At 35.0% G+C, this 7,821-nt stretch overlaps 1 long non-coding RNA gene across 1 annotated transcript; it reads left to right on the forward strand.

The window, feature by feature from the left end:
* On the forward strand, positions 2,684–4,607 carry LOC109835897. Its single transcript, XR_002245725.1, has 3 exons — positions 2,684–2,730; positions 2,805–2,897; positions 4,570–4,607. It is a non-coding gene; the product is annotated as an uncharacterized LOC109835897 (long non-coding RNA).

The raw sequence follows: 7,821 nt of genomic DNA on the forward strand, positions 1-7,821 counted from the left end.
CTTGCTCTTTTCAGAACCTGTTTGTCCACTTATAATGATTCTATAGCAAATATCTTACATATTGTCGTTCACTATGCCTTGGATATCTCGTGCTTGAATTCTGATCTGTTCTGTGGAGAATGTTTCATCAAATTGTTATCTATGAAATGCTTCGTATTAATATTTTACACCCTATTTCCCAAAAAAAGGTAAGTTGTGTTGCCTGAATGGATATTCTATTATTATATATTTAAGCAAGAATTTGCTGGGTATGAAAAGCGTTTCTAGAAGAAATCCCAAGTGTTGCGACTTGGGTATCTGATAATTTTGTGTTCTCTGTCTAGACCTCTAAATTGTATATAAGCTAAAATCCTTTCAGATTTTATCTACCAGTAGTAAAAGATCAAATTGTCATTATGGAATTATTAGACTCAAACTGCTATGACATCTCCAACTAATGCTTCGTCTTCATAGGTGAAAACTTGAATCGTTTGTTCTACAACTGCACTCTCTCAGTAGTTTTATGTCATGGTAATTTCACTATAGACCCCTGAGTATCTCTCAGTAGGTTTATGTCAATGGTTAATTTTACTACAATTTTCCATTCCTTTTATTTTTATTTTATTTATTTATTTATTTATATATTTTGTTGTCTCCAGGACAAAAAGTTACTATTCAGTCACTACACAATTGAGAAATACTATACGTAAGAAAACAAGGCGATTCTCTTGTTAGCTCAAGATGCTCTCCAGCAAAAGTAAAACATCAACATGTACGTAACTGATTTAAAATAATAATGTGATATTCAACCCATTATTATATAAACAAACAAGTACAGTTCTACACAAGATAAACTAATCATTGCACATATTGGCTTCTGAAGAACATGAAAATTTCATGAATTCTGATCAAACCAAGTGGAATGACAACAATGTTTCATAATGAAACAAGTATATGGAAATTTTGCAACAATCTCTACTACATGGCTCATTATTATATGATGGAGCAGCGGTTATGAGATAAATTCCATGATAGCCTCTGAGTTTGATTAATGATGTTTGCAAAGCTGTGGGCGTAACTGCGGATTCTCGTGCCAACATTCACGCGTAAAATCTTTGGCTGGGGCGACACGATAAAAATGACCCAAACAGCAGCTCCCTGAGCTACTGCTACTGCTACAGACAGCAGCTCAGAGAGCTGTCTGCAACAGCACAGCTCTTTTGAGCTGCTGCTGCAGTCAGCAGCTCAAAGAACTGCTGCTGCTGCTGTTGCAGACAGCTCTTTGGGCTGCTGCTCTGTGCAGTAAATTAGAAAAAGGGTAAAACCCCCCTATTTATAGTTTGTTGACATGAACGTACACTACGAATTCAAAGTCCAATTATATACACTCATACCCATTTCTCGTTTCGAATGCTCGAACGAGAAATTTGTAAATTGTCGACATATCGACCAAAACTCGGGGTTTTAATATTCATTTTATCTATTTTATATGGCTTATTAACTTTAGTGTATGCAGGTCAAACGCAAAAGAAAAGAGGGCGTTGCGTTATGAGAATTAGTAAATATTGATTTCTGATTACTAGACGAGGATATAGTGTGTTCATATATGGTAATGTCAATTTTCCAACATGATTTAATACTAACAAACACTCCCTTTTTATTATTGTGTGCACTAATCTCTTTGATGCGTAATTATGTTTCCTATGAAATCACCATATGAAGACAATATGTGATATTACGCCAAATAAAAAGTCGACGACACGATATCCTTGACCAACAAAACAGCTCCCTGAGCTACTGCTACTGCTGCCAGACAGCAGCTCAGAGAGCTGCTCTGCACAGCAGCAGCTCTTTTGAGCTGCTGCCTGCAGTCAGCACTCAAAGAACTGTTGCTGCTGCTGTTGCAGACAAGCTCTTTGGGCTGCTGCTGCTGTGCCAGTAATATGAAAAGGGTAAAACCCCCCCTATTTTATGTTTGTGCACATGAACGTACACTACGAATTCAAGTCCAATTATTAATAGCATCTCATACCCCATTTCTGGTTTCGAATAGGCCTCGAACGATAAATTTGGCTAAATTGTCGAACATATGCGACCAAACTCGGTTTTAATGATTCATTTATCTATTTATATGCGTTATTGAACCTTTAGTGTATGCAGTTCCAACAAAGAAAAGAGGGTGTGGTTATGACAAGCCAAAAGTGGGAAAATCTGGGCAAGCGAGTCTATTGAATTCACAGAGGATGGATTGTGCGTTGACCCTAAGATCCCAGCTGTCTAGGTACTTAGGTAAGCGCTAGCAAAAAATTCAGCAGTTTCTTCCTCAAGTCCTACTAGATTGGCGCGTTGCATGATGATACTTACCATGATCATGCTGTGGAAAACAATATTTGTAATGATGTTCTTTGAACACTTTGCAACTTTAATATGTATGAAACATATATCATAACTCTTGTTAATGGTATAACTATGTATGAGTGCAGGATAACCATAGATTGGCGGGCTGCAAAGATGTTCCCAAATATCCTAAAAATACGACTTGTACATGTTGCCAAAGATTGTCTGAATAGGTGCCCAGAAACTATAAAGGCAAGTTTAAAGCTAAGTATTACACTCCCTATTGTTGGTGTTCTTTTTTATTTATTGGTTTTTTCTTTATGCCAGACGATCTTGTGTGGCAGATGATCGTGTAGATCGCGCGATCAATGGCGGGCAATGGTTAACTATTGGGACACTGATCCAAAAAATAAAGTAAGTACTACATCCATAATATAAACTTATGATTTCAAATTAGGCTAGATTTCTTATTATGTTGTGCGCCTCAGGTTAGATGTGAGAAGAATATTGAAAGCCGCAAGAGGCAAAAAATGAATCACACTGGTGGCACAAAGAGCTTCGCACGACACATGGCTGATTATGTAAGTTAACACGAGACCTCCTTTTTTTCTTTAGACTGTGATGTCGTTTCATATAATTTATCATGTTTTATTTTGTGGTTGGGGAGCATTGACATCAGGTACTCAATATACACATTTTGACTGTGATGTTGTTATTTGACGTTTCTCCATGCATGTTTCAATATGAAATAAGAGCTGATAACTTACAACAACAATTAGGCCTTTATTCCCAACTAGCAGGAATATGTAAAAACAGAGGAAAATATGTTTTTTACCAGAAAAGGATAAAGATGGACACATACTTTGATCATTTAACATCTATATATAAAAAAACTGCATTGATTGATTCTAATATGTACACTAAAGTATCCACCAAAATCTGTTATTGGCTTTTTAACTACTACCTTTTGTTCTCCCCTGTAAGATGCATCTTGGATCATTGCCATTTAGTTACATGTGTATTTTTTATGGCAATGGGAACAAAGTGTCAAAAAATATGTTGGCAGTTTATTATGTCAAAAAATATATTTGCAGTTTATTATTGATGCTTTAGAGCTTTTCATTGAATCTGATTGCTAATATCTTGAGAACTCTTGTTTCGTTTGGAAGTTATGACGAGCTAATATCTTGGGACTCATTTAATTATTTGTAGGTAATAGATGGAAGTAACTTACAGGAAGGTCACAATTACCTAACTAAAACAATATATATGTGTCAGTTTTCTACTGAATGTTATATTACAGATTAAGGAAACATGTAAGGCGTCCAGCTTATGAATAATGCTCTCCAGTAAGTACTATGTTTTACTTTCTCCCTTTAATTCAATCAATCATTATCTGTATTATGCAGCTTATCCTATATAAAGTAGCAAAATGTTCTAAATAGTTCTCTTTGATCAGACAGAAGTAAATGGTAAGCAGTGCCAACAATTTTTCCCCCACTTTTCTAGTTTTTTTTTCCTTCCATCATCTTTATTCTGTGATTGTGTAAGCTTGACTATTTACTTTTAGTTACTGTTACTTACCGTAAGGATTTCCAGACTATGTGATCCACTAATCTTAATATGTGTAGTTGCCTGCAGATTTTTGGATTTTTTATGATCCTAACTGTAACGAATTCGGAATTTCTGCTCTCAGATTCTCTTATCGAGTGAGAATAGAGAGAAATATATGAATCATGAGGTCCACGAGGAAGTCAGAGAATATTTAGTTTCAATATATGTGGGTCTTAAGATGATAGTTGCTCCTATATATGTGACGGTTAAATCTGTATCCAATATTCAAAACAGGTTGTTCTAGTTTCATCTAGTTGTTTCTGGGTCAAAGTAATTTGTATCTTGCTATTCTAATCATACATATGATGAAACCTCGTAGTAGTTGAAACCTGAAAGTGTTATTTGTTCTTGTTCCAATTAGAAGTTTGCCAAATATCACCACTGTTAAAAAGCCCCATTACATTATAATCAATCCATGTGAAAAGTATACGAGGCTTAACTTCCTTCAACTTCATCTACATTCTGTTTGGTTCCTTCTATTTAATGCCGAAAATAGTTGTCCTGTATTTGTTTGAATTGACCTTTATTTTATGTAGACCACATTTGATGTCTACATTTACTGTTGAAGTTTGCTTCTTTGAGATGTTGCTTCTTTAATTAAATAAAATTTATGATTTTTTTTCTGTGTTTTACAAATAGGAGAAAAAACATGGTCGCAAACCCGATCCTATTGAGATGTTTTATATAGTGCACAAGCAGCGAGATGAAAACAAAAGTTGGATAGATGATGCATCAGAGGAATTGGCGGTGAGTTTGAAATTTAATTATTTGTATTAAGACAAGTAATACATGTAAAAAAATTGCTTTACTTCATATTGTGTCCATTTTGACTATTGAAGCGAATTCTTTTTTCAGGTTAAGATCTCACCTTTACTTCATATTGTGTCCATTTTGACTATTGAAGCGAATTCTTTTTTCAGGTTAAGATCTCACGGGAGTTGACGAGTTTGGTTGAAACCCATGGCGAGGAAACATCAGAACTAAGGCAACAAGCTTATGTAGCAACAAGGGGTTTAGAGACTCATGGTAGAGTTCGTGGTTATGGAAGAGGGGTGACGCCAGAAATGATTCCTTGGGTGGCACAAACTCAGCCAACATCTTCATCACTTCGATCACGTACTGGGCGAGCATATGCTAATTTGCAATCTCAATATTCAGAACTTGAGGAAAAGTATGAGCGACAGCAAAAGGAGTTGGATGAGTTGAAACAGATGATCACTTCAGGGAACGCACATCCGCATCAACAATCTTCCTCCCAACAACAGTCTAACTCCTAGCAACGGTCTCCATCCCAACAATAGTCACCTTCCGAACAAATTCCGACATCTTGCCCATATCCACCATATCAGCATCGTCGTCTGCGATCTCCTTCCCAACAACACTCACCTTCCCAGCACACTCCGACATCGTACCCATATCCTCCCTATCAGCATCTTCCACCGTATCCGTATACATCATCTTCGCAGTTCTACTACCCCCATCCATACCAGCCACCTTTGTACCACCCAGTGCCACACCCACCTGGAGAGTTTACAGCAATGCTTAATGATTCGAATTTTATGCAGCAGATGATGCCACCAAATGATAGGAATGGCAGAGATAAAAGTTAGATATTTTTACATTCATGTTGAAGGTCAACTTTGTTGATTATTTAAATTATTGTTAAGTACTATTTGTCACATGTTTTTTAAGCAATTTTGGTACATTATTATGTAATCAAATTGGATTGACTTCTTATCAATCAAAATTATTCATGTTTCAATTATTTTATGTTTGTTTTTCAATTTAATTATATGAAATAAAAATTAATTATTTTTTCCAGATTTATTAAAAAATTAAAATATTAATATCAAATTTAAGTTATTAGAGGCAATTATATTTGTACCTTTAATTAATATTTTTATTTTAATTCCAACTATTTGGGGTAGTTACATCTGCATCTAATAAGTTATTAGAGGTGATTATATTTGCATCTAATAAGTTATTAGAGGCAATTATATTTGCCTCTAATAAGTTATTAGAGGCAATTATATTTGCCTCTAATACTTTTTCAAATAAACGAGCTGATGTGGCGCGTTTAGTATTTGGGGCGGAAGTTTATGCAATATTGCCCCTAATAACTATTAGCAACACCACATTTAGGTGCGGATGCGAGATTTGCCACTCATGTAATTAGAGGCAGATAATTCTATTTATTTGCCTCTAATTAAATTAAAAGTGACGAAAATAATTGCCCCTAACTCTTCTTTTTTTGTAGTGGGAATAGAATCAAAAGCAAGTGTGATCATCATATCGACAACGGTACAGAATATTTTGTAATCAATTTCATATTTTTTCTTTCACAGATTATTTTTCTTGCTTGTTATCCCATCTATTAAATTTTGCATATAAAAAGAATAGCCTCGGCTGGGGCTAATAGAGGTAATTGATCCCAGTCCCATCATTCTCTGTGGCTTTCGACTAAATGACCTTGAAGTCCTACAATGAGGTGGATTTATTTGGAAGAAAGACAACAATGAGAAAATCCATTGTTCATATACTGATACTAATAAGTCAGAGAAATACTGAATTTTATTTCTATATTTCCAATATTTCAATCACCAGTACTTTGCTAGCTCTCTCTCTTTCTATATTTTTCTATATAACGTGAAAGCTTTGTTTGGTTGCATTAATTTGGTGTATACATTTTGCTAAATCTGTGTATGAATTGCATACTACTCTCCTATATGGTCATGAATTTAGTAGTATGAGTTGGCAATATATTGTGTTTGAGGAAAAAGTAATGCATTTGACCGGGGGATCGTCACGGTTGATGTGTAGCATTTGTGTTGTTTCTAGTGAATTGCTTTAAGAAACCACTGTTTCTGTTCTTTTCATTTTTTGTCTTTTGGTTATGCTTTCGCTTATCCTCATAAAGCACAAATGCTATCTAAAAATATATGACGTCATATTCACTAGAAATTATTGAATGTATGACGTGTCATCTATTGTGCTCCTGGAAAAACTATCATGTATTTGAATGTGCAATGATATTCACTAGAAATTATTGATGGTATGACGTGTCATCTACAAATATATGATGTCATATTCACTAGAGGAGGATCGGTTATCTGCAATAATTTCTAATTAGATCAAAATATATGACGTGTCATCTATTGTGCTCCTGGAAAAACTATCATGTATTTGAATGTGCAATGGTAAACTTTTGGTCCACATAAGATAGAAATGTAGATGCATTTATCTCTATTTCTTTGCTTGCTTTTATTGAGTTTCTTGGCTTTTCTTGATAGTCGTCCCTGTCTTTATTAGAAGTAATAGACATCTCTTTTAACTGTGTAAGTTCTCTTTTGCAGAAGGTTGCAAAGTGTAGTAAATTGCTAGCCATTTGTTCTGTGAGCATGCACATTGGCTGCTGGTAGAAGTTCCACAAGTAAATTTACTGGCTGGTTTGGCTCTTTCTTATTGGCTTTGGTACAATCTTCTACTGTATGTATTATGTGATCATATATATAATTTTTTACGTTAGTTATTGCTTTTTATATGTCGATTGTTATTAATATTCAACAAATGTGTGCCTCTTTGTGTTGCCTGTTTTCTATCAGTTCCCATGTTCTGTTCGTGGAAGAAAAAATAAACGGCAACCTACCGTTATTTATAATGCCTAGATATTGATTCTGCAACTCTTCTTTTTGCTCCAACTTTCTTTTTAAAGTTTATAATCTTGACACTATTACTTTTTTCTGCTAAGAACCTTGCATTAGGAACCTCAACTTTGACTAGTCCCTTCAGGATGATTTCTTGCATTTTCTACTCTACAAGAACTCGTTTACATTGTCTGACCGAGAAGTTGGTTCCACTGTGAGGAAATTAAGCTAACGAAGCTTCTGATGC

This window comes from Asparagus officinalis, chromosome 4 (genome assembly GCF_001876935.1).
Source record: "Asparagus officinalis chromosome 4, Aspof.V1, whole genome shotgun sequence".
NCBI classification, from domain to species: Eukaryota; Viridiplantae; Streptophyta; class Magnoliopsida; order Asparagales; family Asparagaceae; genus Asparagus; species Asparagus officinalis.